The sequence below is a fragment of the Mesocricetus auratus genome, unplaced genomic scaffold (genome assembly GCF_017639785.1).
Source record: "Mesocricetus auratus isolate SY011 unplaced genomic scaffold, BCM_Maur_2.0 Super-Scaffold_6723, whole genome shotgun sequence".
NCBI classification, from domain to species: domain Eukaryota; kingdom Metazoa; phylum Chordata; class Mammalia; order Rodentia; family Cricetidae; genus Mesocricetus; species Mesocricetus auratus.
In genome coordinates, this window is record NW_024429183.1 from 10,247,222 (window position 1) to 10,265,036 (window position 17,815).

At 41.8% G+C, this 17,815-nt stretch overlaps 1 long non-coding RNA gene across 1 annotated transcript in view; it reads left to right on the forward strand.

The window, feature by feature from the left end:
* The window catches only part of LOC121136301, a 57,212-nt gene that overhangs the window by 17,400 nt on the left and 21,997 nt on the right, over window positions 1-17,815 (forward strand). The window contains exon 2 of the long non-coding RNA XR_005873444.1: window positions 13,349-13,431. This is a non-coding gene — a long non-coding RNA (uncharacterized LOC121136301). The remainder of the gene's footprint in view (window positions 1-13,348; window positions 13,432-17,815) is intronic.

Sequence of the window (17,815 nt, forward strand, 5' to 3'; positions counted from 1 at the left end):
TATATTTACACAATGGAGTACTACTCAGCAGAAAACAAAAATGGAATCTTGAAATTTACAGGCAAATGGATAGCACTGGAAGAAACCATCCTGAGTGAGGTAACCCAGTCACAAAAAGACATGCATGGGTATGTACTCACTCATATATGGATTTTAGACTTGGAGCAAGGCATTACCAGCCCACAACCCCACCACCAGAGAGCCTGGGGTGCAGGGAGGACCCTAAGAGAGATATGCATGGTAACCCAGAGAAGGGTTAGGGGATGTGATCTCCTAATTGGATTTGGGGGGGAGAAAGGGAGGGGAGAAAGAGATGGGAGAAAGAGAAGGGGAGAGGAGGACATGGGAGAGTAGGAAGGTTGAGCCAGGGTAAGAATAGAGGAGAAAAGGATGGGAGATACCAGAAAAGAGGGAGCCAGTATAAGTTGGAGGAGAGATCTGGCACTAGTGAGATCTTCACAGATCTACAAGAATGACACCAACTGGCATTAAGGCTACTTTAAATGCCCTCCCATGGTAATGAGAATGATGACTACCTTATATGCCATCCTAGAACTCTCATCCAATGGCTGATGGAGGCAGAGGCAGACACCCACTGCTGTGAACCGAATTGAACTCCTGGCAAAGAAGAGTGATGACCAAAGGAATCAAGATCGTGCTGGCAAACCCACAGAGGCAGCTGACCTAAACAAGGGGGAACACATGGACCCCAGACTAATGATTGAGAGGCCAGCATGTGACTGATCCAGACACCCTCCCACCGAACCTGGGTGACAGAGAGGAGGCCTTGGCAATCTGTGGGACCTGGGAGAGTGGAGCAGTATTTATTCCTGGCATACAGAAGGACTCTGGGAACCACGTGGAGGGATGCTCTCTCAGCCTGGACACATGAGGAAGAACCTGGGCCCTTCCCGGGATGATGTGACAGACTCTGAAAATCCCTCATGGAGGCCCTTGCCCTCCCTGGGGAGTGGAGGGGGGTGGGGTGGGAGTGATGTGTTGGGAGGATTGGGGGGTGGGGGAGGAGGGGAAGGAGAGGGAACTGAAAGTGACATGCGTGAAAAGTTAAATTAAAAATATATGGAAAATATATGAATTTTAGATGTACACTTCTCCTTCCTGTGTCTCCTCCCTTCCCTTCCTCTTCTCCATGTTCTGGGGATTGAAGAGAGGGTCTTATGCACGCTAATAAAGCTCCCTACCCAGAGCTTTCACAGGTCCTTCACCAGTATAGCTAGAGAATCTGTCACCAACAACACATGAATTTTTAACAACATTTTTCTATCTGTGTGTTTCTTGTATAATCATGACTTTATATTAACATCTTTTTTCTAATCCAGAGCCACTAGCTCACTCAGCTGCTCTCCTTTTTTGTTTCTTGTCTTGGTTAGGATTCCTATTGCTGTGAAGAAACACCACGACCATGGCAACTCTTATAAGGAAAACACTTAATTCGGGTGGCTCACTTACAGTTTCAGAGGTTCAGTCCATTATCATCATGGCAGGGAGCATGGCAGCTTGCAGGCAGGCATGGTGCTGTAGAAGTAGCTGAGAGTCCTACATCTTGCAGGCAAATAAAGTTGACTGTGACTCTGGGTGGTACCCTGACCATAGGAAACCTCAACCTCCTCAACCCCCCTACCCTGACATATTTTTTTCTAACAAGGCCATACCCACTCCAACAAAGCCACACCTCCTAATAGTGCCACTCCTATGAAATTATGGGGGCCAATTACATTCAAACTACCATACTCTTTATTTCTCTGACTTTGAAAACCATAACTCTCAATTCATATAATTTATCTTTAACTTAACCTGCATTTTGTTTTTGTACATTATATAGAGGGCATACAGTTCCAGAACTGATATCTTGTTTTGTTTTTTCCGAGACAGGGTTTCTCTGTGGCTTTGGAGGCTGTCCTGGAACTCGCTTGGTAGTCCAGGCTGGTCTCGAACTTACAGAGATCTGCCTGCCTCTGCCTCCCGAGTGCTGGGATTAAAGGCGTGCGCCACCAACGCCCGGAATCTTGTTTCTTTTTATTATCACTTTTTATTTTAATTTTAAATAGCTTGTTTTACATGTCAATCCCAGTTCCATCTCCCTCCCCTCCTCCCACACTCCCCATCCCTCCCAGCCTCCCACCCTATTGTCAATTCCTTCCACATAGGGGATATCTAGAGTCTGTCATTTCCCTCAGGGTAGGGTCCAGGCACTCCCCTAAGAGTCCAGGCTGAGAGAGCATCCCTCTTTGTGCTATGGGCACACGATGACTGTTTGTATTCCAGGGATAGACACTGATCCACTGCTCAGGGCCCCATAGGTTGCCCAGGCTTCTCACTGACACTCACACAGAACTGATATCTTGTACCAATGAGGAAACTATCAACTCATCACCATTATTATTTTTTAACGATTTATTTTATTTTTTGTAATGATATCTTGTTTATACTCTAACAAATAAAGCTTGCCTGAAGAGCAGAAGGTGGAGCTAGCCACTGGTTAACCATAGAAGTCTGGAGGACTGTACAGACAGACAGGAAATGATATGGCTAGGTGGAGAGAGGAAGTGATAAGGCTGGAGGAGACAGGAGCTCAGTCTCTTTTCGGCTGGGAAGTTGAGTAGGTAAGGTGGCTGTGGTTTTGCTCCTTCATTTCTCTAATCTCTCAGCATTTTCCCCTACATCTGACTCTGGGCTTTTATTATTAAGACATATTAGAACTCATGTTACAATTTTTATTTTATTTTATTTCATCTTATTTTGGGGTTTTTTGAGACAGGGGATCTCTGTGTAGCTTTGGAGCCTGTCCGGCACTTGCTCTATAGGCCAGTCTGGCCTCAAACTCACATAGATCCGCCTGCTCCTGCCTGCCTCTGCCTCCTGAGAATTGGGATTAAAGATACGTGCTACCACCACCTGGCTCATGTTACAATTTTTTGTGTATGTATCTATGTATGAGCATGCACACATGCATGCAGGTACCAATGAAGTCCAAAGCATTGGGTGTCCTAGAGCTATTGTGAACCATCTACTGTAGGTGCTGAAAGTCAAACTTGGGTCCTCTACAGGAGCAGCAAGTACTCTTACCCACTGAGCCATTTATCTAGCTCTCATTATTATTATTATTATTATTATTATTATTATTATTATTATTATTTGGTTTTTTGAGACAGGGATTTTCTGTGTATCCTCAATATTATTTTTAATATAAAACTTAAACTATTGAAAGTGAGTAATATCAGTGTAATTATCTAAAACACTGTCTCAAATAATTATATAATAATGAAAAGTATGATGAAGTATCTGCAAAGACCTCTGTCATTTCATCAGTCTGACATGCCAAATCAATAGTTGCCAGCAAACTGCCCAGGTGGCTGCAGGTGGACATGGCTGTTCTTCCACTCTGGGAAAGAACCATTAGTACCGCCACATGAACACTGTGAAGAGGCTTCAGACTTGAGCAGAAGATTTCAAGAAAGAAATTGGTGAAAGAAATCCTACTGCCAGTGATGAGAACATAATCAACAGGAGAAGGGTTCTCAGAGGAGATTGTTGTTATTTTCTTTGAAACAGTTGAGTTCCTTAGACAAACTTACAATTTCCTATACATACCTCCTGTCATTTTCTACATTTGTAGAAAGTACATTCTCATTTTTAAGTTAAAGAAGCAAACAGAGGTATAATTTTTTTCATGCCTTTGCAGGCTGCAAAACCAGCCCTCTTCTCTTTCATTTCTCTGTTTATTCATAGGTACATGTTATCATCAGTGCCTGCAGTAGGTAAACAAATGTATGGGGGTAGTCAGTGAGAGAAATGTATTCTTTATCTTATTAGTGTGGAAATTACTTCCTCATTCTTAGAAGGTGGAAACTCAGGGCTCCCCTCTCAATAGCACATAAACTGCTTTAGACAAGTGTGTCTGGTGATCAGTAGCGTCAGCTCATAGGATCATATGTGTTGAGCATTGTGGTCTGCATACCAGTATACCTAGACAGACATCTGCTCTGCCAAGATTCATCTAGGTTCGGTATCCCCAAGGATAGAAAATCTAAGGCATGTGTGATTTTTTTCCCTCAGGTCCTTAGAAATGAGTGTGTACTGTGAAGTAGAGAAGACTGGGTATGGACTTGCTAAATGTCAAATTCTAGATTAGAAATCACTGTCTTACCAACGAGCACTGCTAAGAACACATACATGTTCATTGACACCTGTCAACCTCATTCATCCTTTCTAAGCCCTCCTTTGGGTCTTCTAAGTGGTTAACACCTTATAGACCTTCTTCTGTATGCTAGGCAAGCAGTCTATTGAGTTACACCCTTAGCTCTTCAAAACCTTAGACTCATTCAGATAAAAGTGATTCTGTTTTAAATTTTCAAAAAAGGTAGGACTAAGTGTTCTTCCTTATTTTAGAATATTAACCAAACATATATTGATTTCATCATTTTGAAAGGAAACTCAATATTCTCTAAATGATGAAAAGAATTTTGACATTTCTGGTCCTTCACAGAGCATCTATTGTTGACATTCTGCAAATTATCCAGGCAATGTGTTTTTTTTTTTTCGTGAGGAACTTCTTTTGCTTCATATAAATTTTGGCATCTGTCATATTTGCCATTTTAGGAAGACTTTATTTTTTTTAATGACAAGTTCTCATTTAGGCCTTGAAACACTGTTCCTCCCGTCTCTACCTCCCAAGTGCTGGGATTACAGGCATGTGCCACCACTTTATCTAAACTGTGTTAGGTGTCACAACTGGGGCTTCATGTGTGCCAGGCAAGTATTCTATTGAATTATACCCTTAGCCCATCAAGAGAACTTTAATTTGAAAGCTGGTCTGGTTCTTCTGAAGATAAAGGGATTCTTCAATCCCCATGTCTCCCTTTAAACTAAAATTTAAGAGAAATTTGTTGTGCTTCAAAATTTCCTCAATTATCACTATATTATTCCTGTTCAAACTATTGTTACTGTTGAAAATAATTTCAGTAGACATAATTCCAGTGTTCACTTTCTGTTCTTTGCAAAGATAAGCTTCTGTGGTTAATGCCTGGTTTTTAATGCACTACAGTCACCAGGGGATTTGTCAATGAACGATTAAAGGCAAATTCTATGACAACCTCCAACTTCTTCACACTTTTGAATAAGAGAGAGTCCTAAGAGCGGGACTGTAGTAACAGGAGCCCTTTCTGTGCCAGATGGCCCACCTCCCCCCACAAGGCTCACTGTCCACAGTTGTCCTCTGCCTCTGAGATTTCAGGTTGGAGGAAGGAGGATGAAGTCAGTGACAATGGGCACAGGGATCATGCAGCCTCTTTGCTGCCCACAAGGCACTGCTAAGCCCACACAGAATCTCTATTGTTTGAAGTGGCCCCATCTTTTTTTTGTTGTTCTTTTTTTTAAATTCAAATGTCTATTTATTGTAAAAATGCGTAAGACACAAATTTTGCTCATGTATTATTGACATTCTCATTTTTTTCTGACTCAAAGGGACTCTCAGTTAACATTAGTCAATTCAGGAATATAATCCCAATGAGATAAAACACTGGTTTATACTTGTGCTTCTCAAGAATGCAAACTACAGAGAAGAATATGTTCACAAATATAGAGGAGGACAACATACAGTAACAATCTATGATTGACAGAAGCCTACAGAGTAGTATATAAAACACATATGCAAATGACAAATTGGTTGTATGCCCTGCATTCATATTAGAAACAATAAGTGTAACACCTGTGGTCATAGTGCACACTTGTAATCCCAGCATTTCTTGAAACAGAAGAAGGAACAGAAGGTCCCAGATTCAAATGAGGTGAAGATCAGTGTGGGCTACCTCAAAGCCTGTCAGTAAAACTTAACTAAACAATAATGTCAGAGACCACATTAAAAATATTTCCTAAGATGTGGGCAAAAACTGAGGAATGGGAGCAAATGTTTAGCAATTAAGAACACTAGCTAATCTTCTAGGGGACATGGGTTTGATTTCCAGAATGAAGTGGCCCCATCTTATTCTGGAAGTTTTACACAAAAGGACATGCCCAGTGAAAGGTTGAAATTGGGAAGGAGAGTGGGTATGTTGTATCAGGTTGAGAGCACAAATGCCAGTCAGAGCCTTCATTCCTGACACGTTCCCTACATTACTGTAGATACTACCCTGGAACAAAACAGAAAGGATGGACGAAGGGAAGAAAAGAAAAGACAAATACTTAGTAGACTCCTCCACACTCCATCCATCTCTACATGCTGACTCCAAACACTGCTCTCTGGGGGAGCAGACACAACTTGTGTACCAAATGGCATCTTGTCATGTACATGTACCCTGTTGTCAGGTATCCTGAAAAGAAATGAGGGCATGGCCAGACAGACGGTCAGCACAGCTTGAGTGACTTTCCTGGGAGGAATAAGCTGTGGTCTATGGACAGTCAGTGCCTGAGAGTGTGGGAATCTTTTTTGTTTTCTTTTTTTTAACATTTAAATTAGAAACAAGCATGTTTTGCATGTTAATCCCAATTACCTTTCCCTACTTTCCTCCCCGGCCCCCCCCACCCCCTATCCCAGTCCTCTTTCTGCTCCTCAGGGAGGGTGAGGCCTTCAATGGGGGATATTCAAAGTCTGTCATATCATTTGGAGCAGGGTCTAGGTCCTCCCCCTTGTGCCTAGGCTGAAAGAATCTCCCTCTATGTGGAATGGGCTCTCTTTGTATACTAAGGATGAATACTGATCCACTACCAAAGGCCCTATAGATTGTCCAGACTTCATAATTGACACACATTAAAGAGGTCTGGGTTGGTTCTATGCTGGTTTCCAGCTCTCAGTCTGGGGTAAATGAGCGCCTCCCCCCTTGTTCAGGACAACTGTTGAAGTAGGTTTCTCCAGCCTGTTCTTGATCCCTTTGTTCATCACTCCTCCCTCTCTGCAACTGGATTCCAAGAGTTTGGCTCAGTGTTTAGCTGCACAGACACTGAGATAGACAATTAATAAATGGGACCTCGTGAAACAGAGAGGCTACTATAAGGCAAAGGACACAGTCAACAAGACAAAATGGCAGCCCACACAATGGGAAAAGATATTGTCCAACCCCACATCTTACAGAGGGCTGATTTCCAAAACATACAAAGAACTCAAGAAGTTAGTAACCAAAACACCAAAGGATCCAATTAAAAAGTGGGGTACAGAACTAAATAGGAAATTATCAATATAGAAACAACCTTAGCCATCAGAAAAATGCAAATCAAAACAAATCTTGAGATACCATCTTGCTCCTGTCAAAATGGCTAAAATCAAAAACACCAATGACAGTTTATGCTGGAAAGGATGTGGAGAGAGGGGAACACTCCTCCACTGCTGGTGAGAGTGCCAACTCATACATCCACTTTGGAAATCAGTATGGAGGTTACTCAGGAAAATGGGAATCAATCTACCACATGATCCAGCAATTCCACTCTTAGGCATATACCCAAAAGATGCACATTCATACAACAAGGACATCTGTTTGACTATGTTCATAGCATTATTGGTAATAACCAGAACCTGGAAGCAACCTAGATGCCCCTTAACTGAAGTATGGATAGAGAAAATGTGGTACATTTACACAATGGAGTATTACTCAGTGGAAAAAAAGAAAACACAATGGAATCTCGAAATTTGCAGGCAAATGGATGGCACTAGAAGAAACTATCCTGAGTGAGGTAACTGAGTCACAAAAAGACAAACATGGTATGTACTCACTCATATATGGATTTTAGACATAGAGCAAAGATTTATCAGCTGCAATCCACACCACCAGAGAAGCTAGGAAACAAGGATGACCCTGAGACAGATATGCATGGTCCCCTGGAGAAGGGAAAAGGGACAAGATCTCCTGAGCAAATTGGGAGCATGGGGGGAGGGGAGAGAGAGTTAAGAGAAAGAGAAGGGGAGAAGAGGAGGACATGAGGGAGCAAGAAGATTGAATCGGGGGAGTAACGGAGGAGAGCAAGAAAAGAGATAACATAATAGAGGGAACCATTATAGGTTTAAAAAGAAATCTGGCACTAGGAAAATGTCCAGAGATCTATAAGGATGACACCAACTAACAATCGAAGCAATAGTTGAGAGTCCACCTTAAATGTCCTTCCCTGATAATGAGATTGATGACTACCTTATATGCCACCCTAGAGCCTTCATATAGTAGTTGATGGAAGCAGAAGCAGACACCCACAGCTAAACACGGAGCTGACCTCCTGGAATCCAGTTGCAGAGAGGGAGGGGTGATGAGCAAAGGCATCAAAAACCAGGCTGGAGAAACCTACTTCAACAGCTGTCCTGAACACAGGGGTGGAGGGGTTGGGGAGTGGGGAGTGGGGGTGGGGTGGCAATGAGGGTGAGGGGTGGGGGAGTGGGGAGGGAGCTTATGGACCCCAGACTGATATCTGGGAAACCAACATAGGACCAACCCAGACCCCCTGAACGTAGATGTCAGTTAGGATGCCTGGGCAATCTATGGGGTTTCTGGTAGCAGATCAGAATTTATCCTTAGTATATGAATGAACTTTAGGAGCTCATTCCACATGGAGGGATACTCTCTTAGCTTAGACACATGGGGGAGGGCCTATACCCTGCTCCAAATAATATGACAGACTTTGAAGGTCCTCCATGGAAGGCCTCACCCTCCCTGGGGAGGAGAAAGGGAATAGGATAGGGGATTGTTGGGGGACAGGGGAGAAGGGGAGGGAGAGGGAACTGAGATTGACATGTAAAACAAGCTTGTTTTTAATTTAAATAGATAAAAAACCCTGAAAATGCATCTATTGTATTTTAATTTTCCAAATTCTGCCTAGTGAAACATGACCATTTGCCGAATTTCATCTTTATGTATACCTTTAGGGTTACTACCTGCTGGTAAAGGAGTTTGGTTATAGAAGGAACAAGTAGGACTTTTTTTTACTATTTCCTTAGCTTGCTGCCAAGTGATGGAAAAATCTCTTTTTAAACCTTTGCTATTCACATGGTGTTTTTCATGAAATTCTGAGGCCTCCAGCACAGTTCCTATTAATAAATGATCAATTTCACCATTTCCTTGTGCTAGTGGACCTGACAGACCTGTATGGGATCTGATGTGATATATATATATATATATATATATATATATATATCATGTATGATGAGTCCTATTCCTGATTGTTTCTTGTAATTGTATAAACAATGAAGTTAATTTTGTATAATCAGGAATGAATTCAGCAGTCTCAATGTGTAAATTCCACAAGTACCATGAGAATGGAATTCAATTCTGCCTTCTGTACAAAGTTATAAGGACTTTGATCTACTTTACTTATATTTCCTGATTTATTTTCTGCCATACCTGATTTGTTTGCATCAGTGTAGATTGGCGTTTTTCTTACAATTTGTGCAAGGATCCAAATTATTTTCTTTATGAATTTTAATCTCTCACTTTTGGGATAGTTGTTGCTAATTGTTCCCAAAAATGTACTGCAAACTCTTTGCCCATATTCATTATCTTTCCATAAGGAGGAAATTTCTTCATTAGCTAAAGGTACTATAATTTCTGCTGTGTTCCTTCCTGTCAGTTGACGAAATCTTAATTTACCTTTTAAAATCATATCAGAAATCTTTTGTATATGTTTTTAGGGTTTTAAAAATTCTGTTTACATGGTAGAAATATCCATTCTAATATGATATCTTCTCTCTGAATCAAAATCCCTGAAGGGTATTCTCTAGATGGTAATATAACAAGAACACAGTCTAGTTTTGGATCCACATAGTCCACATGTGCTTCTAGTATTCTCTTTTCTACCCATTCTAATTCCTTTTCAGTTTCAGCTGATAATATTTGTGGACTGTTTAAGTCCTTGTCCCCTTTTCAGTTAATTTTCAAGTTTTTCAAATCATGCCCATCTGCTCCAACAATAGTCTATAGTTGAGAAATCTCTCCTAGTAATTTTTGACGATCATTAAGAGTCTGGTATCGCTGGGTGGTGGTGGCTCATGCCTTTAATCCCAGCACTTGGGAGGCAGAGGCAGGCAGATCTCTGTGAGTTCTAGACCAGCCTGGTCTACAGAGCGAGTTCCAGGACAGCCTCCAAAGCCACAGAGAAACCCTGACTCTAAAAACCAAAAAAAGAAAAAAGAAAAAGAAAAAAAAGAGTCTGGTATCATTCTTTCCTGATCTGTACTTTTTGTGGTCTAATTTTCTGTAGACCTATTTTATATCCTAAGTAATTGATGGAATCTCCTCTTTGTATTTTTTCAGGGGCAATTTGTAATTTCCAGTGAGGTAAAACTTCCTCAAACATTTTTTCTAACATTTCTGCCTTAGAATCAGCCAAAAGTGTATCATCCATATAATGGTAAATTATGGATTGTGGAAACTGTTTATGAATTATTTCTAATGGTTTTTGCATAAAATATTGGCCCAGGATGGGACTATTTAACATTCCCTGTGGCAAGACCATCCATTGATATGTCTTGACTGGCTGAGAATTGTTCTAAGTTGGCACCTTGAAGGCAAATTTTTCCCTACCTTTTTCTTGTAATGGTATGGTAAAGAAGCAGACTTTTAAATCGCTAACTATAACAGGCCATTCTTTAGGTATTAGAGAAGGCAAGGGCATTCCAGGCTGTAGAGAGCCTGTAAGCTGAATTCTTTATTGATGACTCTCAGGTTTGTAAACATTCTCCATTTTCTAGATTTATTTTTGATAAAGAATACAGGAGAATTCCAAGGTTTGAAAAGACATCAAAATACCAGATGTTTTAATTGTGGGATTACTGAAGTTTAGGTAGAAGAAACAATCTCCAAAAGTTTGAAAAGAATCAAAATACCAGGTGTTTTAATTGTAGTAGAATAGGACATCTAGAAGAAATTGTAGACGAGGCATTCCTAGAAATAATGCTTCTTCTAGAAATGAATCAAACAGATGGCCTCAACCTTTGGGTTATGTAGATGATGGGGCAAAGGATAACACTGGACCAATGAATGTAGATCGACCAGAGACAAGCAAGGAACCCTTTACAATTGAGAAACTCCTTGGTGTGTGTGTGGGCTCTCGAAGGCCCAGTCATTTCCAGTCACAGGGGAGAACAATCTTCCCCAGGATGATTAGAAAATCCAGTGCCTATTGTAAAAAATCATACCACTTTGAATGGTAGATTAGCTACAGAGGATGAATTAAATGTACATGGAGGAATCAAAAAACATATATTTTGGCAAATTTCTACAAATGATAAATGACCTAAATTAAGAGTACAAATAAATAACATTATGCTAACAGGCTTCTCCTACCCAAGTTTCAGTGCATAATCATTATACTCAATGTTGGCTGCGTACAGGATCCATTCATCCAATGGTTCTTGCTGATCTGATGTTTAAGGGCCAAAGCATCTTTTTGCATTGTGGATTTGCATCCTCATAAGCTAAAGATTCTATGAGTATTCGCTTAGCTTCTGGATCTGCTACCCCTATTTATACTGCTCTAAACAACTATTCTCTCAGTTTCTGAAACACCTTGTTATAGGGTTCAATTCTCTCCCTTGGTTCATGAATCTTATCCCACACATTCACAGTATGGGGTAATCCAGTTCTTGTACATCATGGAACAGATGTACCTGGTTGAAGGCTTCCATTTGAAAGGTCTTACCCCTGTTTCTCTGAGCTAAGTCCTGCACCATGGAGCTTAGTATTCACCTGATTTTCCAATGACATATCCATCATCAAGGAACAGATTGGAAATTGGCTATGGCCATCATTTGGAACCATTCTGTTAACTCAAATTCCTTTTGTATGTTTGGGACACATCAATAGGCAGATGTGATTGACTATTGTATGCAGTTGTTCTTAGCACCCTCTTCTGCATGGTTATTCAAGGACCTCTTGACTCTACCCATTAAGAGATAGAACCATAAGGTGTCCCACTTTGAGCCTCATCATCTTTGTGGAAATTCTTTGGCTAATGATCCATTTCTGCCATCATAGTTACAATGGCCATGTAAGTTTTTGTCTCATAGCATGTGCCACCAACCCTAATGGCTTCCTCTGTGTTTAAAAGATAATTGTAACTAAACTGGCTCAGTCCACACATCTAGGATAAAATAATCCTCAATTAACTGATTTACAAATTTAATGCTATTTTCAGAAATTAATAGTAATAGTCTCAGGTTTTTGAGATATAATGTAGTCTTCTCTAGGGGCTCCATCATGAACTAGACAGTATAGAAATCCAATGAATATTACCTTTAATGAGGAAACATAAGCTACAGTGTTCCTTTCCAAGGACACAGAGAATCAGGTCCTCCAGACACTTCATACATTTTAATCTGTGGAGGGTATTTATGAGAACACAAGCTCTATGCAAATAGAACCTCACTCTGATACCTGGTCAGCATGAAGGCTGGAGAAGCCTACTTATGTTCACCTTTGGAAAGACTAATCAAAGTCTGCGAGCTCACACAAGCTCAGGTTATCTGGCTTTGTGGGTTTACCCATCATGATCTTGACACCCCCGGCCCTTGCTCATTATAATCTTTCCTCCCTCTCTTCAACTGGACTTCCAGACCTTGGCCAGTGCTTTGGCTGTGGATCTCTGCATCTGTTTCCATCAGTTACTGGATGAAGGTTCTATGATGACAATTAGAGTAGTCACCAATTTGATTACAGGGGAAGACCAGTTCAGGCACCCTCTCCGCTATTGCTAGGAATCTTAGCTGGACTGACAGCAAGGGAGCCAGCATGGGACTGACCTAGGCCATCTGCATCTGGGTGACATTTGTGTATCATGGTCTGTTTGTGGAACCCCTAGCAGTGGGATCAGGACCTGGCCCTTTGGAACCTATTCCCAATGATGAGATGCTTCACCAGCCTTGATCCAAGGGGGAGGAGCTTGGCCCTATCTCAACTGGATATGCCATGCTTTGTTTCTCCCATGGGAGCCCTAACCCCTTTTGAACAGAAATGGAGGAGGAGTAGATGGGGGTGTGTGTAGAATGGAGGGTGTCAAGATCATGATGGGTAAACCCACAGAGTCTGATAACCTGAGCTTATGTGAGATCACAGACTTGCATTAGTCTTTCCAAAGGTGAACATAAGTAGGCTTCTCCAGCCTTCATGCTGACCAGGTATCAGAGGGTATGGGGCAGAAGGAGAGGAGGGAGGGGAAACTGTGGCCAGTATGTAAAATAAATAAGAAAAAAAGAAAGATCAATCAAAGAAAGTCTGATGAAGGAAGACAAAATCAATTCCCTTTCGCAAGAGCTGAGACAAAAACTTACCCACCAACACCCCCTTCAGGAGAAAGCTAAAGACAGCTATTGATAGTTTTGGGGCCTGAGACTGACAACTGTTCTTCCACCTGTGTCCAGTTCTGAAGACCTCTTCATCCGGAGTGTGTTCTTCATAAACAACATGACTGTGCACCCTAGAGCCATCGTCTGAAGAACCTCAGGTACGCCATGAATTTCTATTCACTTAGCCGACTTTTGTATCTTTTGTCATGATTTTTTAATGTGCTTTGAAACTTAGCTTGAATGACTTATTTCATTTTTTTTAAATTTTTTAATGTTGTATGTGTACTTGAAGGTTATATATTTTACTTCTGAATATCTTCTAAAATTAAAATGTTTTCTTTTAGGACAGAGATACTTTTCACTGATTTACAAGTTTATGGATGTTCAATTTCCTTTTGTCTCAGCAGTATCTCCTATTTATCTTTATCTAATTGTCCCAGGACACAATTAGGAATCAAGGATAACATTTATATTTTATTGTGACTTACTCAGCTTCCAGGCCAAAAGGTATGTCCTAAGTTAGCCTTTTTTATTCTACAGCCTTGAACCACCACCTGCATCTTCAAAGTCATAGATGTATGTAGAGATCTAAGAAGTGACTGGCTGAGAGTAGCCAGTGGCCATGCCAGGACCTCTTGGGACTCCAATGGGTGTACACAGTATGCCGATAAAGCTTTCTGAACCAGAGTCTCCATCTGCCAGACTTGCCACCACTCATGGAGGTAGAGAAGCTGGTAGCATGTGTGTTCCCAAAAGATCAGGTCCCCAGGAGTAGGGAAGGACAGTAAGGAAGTCAAAAAGTCCTAAAGAAAAGGCTTAGAGTTGCCTGTTACAGGTGGGGCTCCAGATGCCATCTGGGGTTTTGGTATATAATATACATACATATATATATATATATATATATACCAATATAACATAAATATTATGTTATATTTCTGAGGTAGCTGAAAAGACATGGAAGGCAGAACAAAAGAGGGATCTGACTTTAGAGAGGTGAGGCCATGTTTATACATGCAGGGTGTCATATTTTCACAAATGTGAATGGTTAAGAATGCCTACAGAAAAAGATGGCTGTGATCCTTTATAAGGTGTAAAATGATGGCACCATATGTTCTAACATTTTCCCTTCCCTCTATCCATAAGGAAACCTGAGTAGTGTAATCTTTTAACAGGAAACTACCATCTGGTCTATTTTAACTGTCCTGGCTAGTTTTAGGTCAACCTAACACAAGCTAGAGTTATCTGAGAGGAGGGAATCCCAGTTAAGAAAATCTCCCCATAAGATCCAGCTGTAAGGCATTTTCTCATTTAATGATCCATGGGGAATCAATGGAGGAGGACCTAGCCCATGGTGGGCAGTTCCATCCCTGACTGCTGGTCCTGGGCAGGCTGAGCAAGCCATGAGAGGAAGCCAACAGGCAGCACCCCTCCATGGCCTCTGCATCAGCTCCTCCCTCCAGGCTCCAGCCCTGTTTAAGTTCCTGTCCTGACTTCCTTTGATGATGAACAGTGATATGGAGGTATAAGCCAAATAAACACTTTCCTCTCCAACTTGCTTTTTGGTCATTGTGTTTCATCACAGCAATAGAAACCCTAAGGAAGACAATAGCATTGGATACCCTGGTCAACATTCCATCTTCTTCTTTACGTCTACTATAACCAAACTATCATCAGGTCATTTCTTCAACATTTTCTCTTTCTGGGAATAAAGGGGGGGATTATTATCCCAAAGTACAACTCAAAATTTCATATCTGGACATTATATGACAGTCACCATGACTAGGATGTGTGCTCCTCTCAGAGTTCTTGACATCCATGTCAATGCATAATGTGCTGTCCAACAATACTCCTGCTGGTGGAAAATGCAATGCACATAGGATTTTCCAGAATGCAAGGCCACCATAAACTTGCTCTTCAGTTCTTCTGGGTGTATTGGATGGAAGGTCAAACTGCATAAGCATTTATGGGTGAAGACCTCTGACATCACAGGTCTCCAGACTCTTGATCTGTCTTCCTGAGACAATGCAAAGCCAGTCAGCAGCACCACCACCCCAAGAGACTAAGAGGAAGAGAGGGCACAGGGTCACTGCCAAATCAGCTGCTGCATCTTCTGAGATTCAAGGGGACTTTCCTGTGTTTCAGAATGGGCCCCTTTTCGACAGAAATCCAGGGGAGCCTGGGAGTTGAATTGTCTGGAGGGGTGGCTGGTAGTATGTGCCAGTGAAGAGAGTCTTATAGGAGGAGTGATGAGAGTCCATAATCTCAGAGACAAAGAGGCCTGTGACTATTCTCATACAAATTCCCAGCAGCTGGGGGACATTTGCCTGAGGTTGCCCCAGTTTTCTCTTTGAAAGGCAGATGGAGCAACAACAGGCTTAGCGCTTGAGTTAATTTCCTTTGAAGTTTTTTCTTTTATTATAAGTGTTACATTTTTCTTTTTTAAAAGGTAGGTGTGTGTGTGTGTGTGTGTGTGTGTGTGTGTGTGTGTGTGTGTGTATTCTGTTGCTGTGATAAACAACAAGATCAAAAGCAGCTTGGGGAGGGGAGGGAAGGTTTTCTCTCACCTTGCTTCCTGCCAAGTGGAAATCAGGGCAGTAACTCAAACTGGTAGCTTAATGGAAGGAAGCTGCTTCCTGGCTTGTTCTCATAGTTTGCTAAATTTGCTTTGCTATAGAGTCTACCTAGGGATGGTACCACCCACAATAGGCTGCACCTTCCACATCAATTAGCTGTTAAGAAAATGCTTCAAAGACATGTCTGTTGGCCATGCCTGGTGGAGGCAATTCTTCAGTTGAAGTCTCTCTTCCTGCATATGTTAGTTGACAACGAAGATTAGCTGTCACAATTGCTCTATGACATTTCCCTTAGAAGATTCCTTTAGAGAGGAAGACAACAAAATAAAGCAATTCAGTTCTAGGTTAGTATCTAAGTATATCAGACTCACCTGTTCCCCTCACTGTGCCACGAATGATACACAAACAGGGGGGCATAATACTTCACAATATTGGTCTCTATTGACTGTTCTACAAGTTTCTATGCAAAATGTACTTTAATCTGTTTGTTTCACACCTGAAAGAAACATAAAGTTGCCATTGAGAATCTTGTTATCAGGGGTTCATGAGGTCAAGGCACTTAGCGGCTTCTCCTGATGACTTGAATTTCATCACTGGAATGTATATGAAAGGAGAAAGGGGCAAATGTGCTCCTGCAAGTTGTGGTGTATGGCTGCCCCTGCCACAAGCTGTGATAAACAAGACCCTCGCTCTGTAATAACAAACTCACAGAATTTGGGAAAGCAAAAGTTTTTACTATTTGAGCAGGATGCCCATGTAGAGAAAAATGACTGACATACATTTGTCACAAGACAGTAGCTTTTAAAGCCCCTGATCATGAGAAATTCCTGCCCTCCCCCCACCCCCACAGACTGGTACTCCCAAGAGTTATACTCTTCGTGCTCTCCTAGCATAGTCCCTTCCCACATTCGCCATCCTGTTGGGCAGGACGCAAAGCCTCACCTAATGCCTCCTTTTCTGATCATGCAACAGACTGCCTGTTGTAAATCTGGCATCCCTACCAACCTGCGGTGGCTGTGACTGCTGCTGTTTCTTCAGCTGCTGCAGCTTATGACAACCCAAGCATTTGCATCCCTGTAGGTTGTGTGAGTTGTGTAGCAACATGCACATCCCTAAAGACCCCAGCCAACCCCAAATTGGTTCTCTGTCTTGTCCACCCCCCATCTTGTTCCTTCTCTCCATCTCCTAGTTTCTCTGTCTGTCTGGCTCGCTCTCTCATCTCTATCCCACTCTGAGATGGCTTTTTGCTCTCCCCATCTCCCCTAATAAATCTCTTGCATTAGATCTGTTACACAGTGTGACTAATCTCACAGTGTCTTGTCTTGGCCACACCACCAAAGGGACCCTTTTCTGATGCTTCCTCATTACATTGTTTGTAAGTTTTCAACCTTTAGATCTCTGAGACAAATAGGTACCAGCTGCCAGCTGGGGAAAAGAGTACCTTAGTGTTGTGCCCAAATTCTGAACCCCCAAATCACCAAGAGGCCCATTTCAATGCAAAAGCAAAGAGTCTTTTATTGTGGATGTTTAACGAGCTAAATCCATTAGCTTGGGCCCTTCACCCCGCCACCATGGCGAATGGCTGGAGAAAAGACCCCAAGCAACCTCGAGGCAGGGATCTTAAAGGGCAATGTAAGGGGAGTGTCTAGGGGTTAAAAGACCCCCAGAGTGGGGAGACCCTCACTCAAGTCTCGGGATAAGCCGATGCCCCAATAATTCAAGAGAGACCGTTCTTGATGCAAGCACACGAGGCTTATTCGGGGAACCAGAACATTGGGGCTGAGCTCATAACCCTCGCAGGGGCAGAGGAGTTCGACCCCTAGTAGCTGCAGTCGGGGGTTTTTAAAAGGGAAAAACCATAAAGAATGAGGGAGTTAGGTAAACATCATAAACATAAAGGATGAGGAAGTTAAATGATAGCTTATGTCTTAACAGGAAGGTTATCTCAAGCAAGCATTCTTTAGGCATT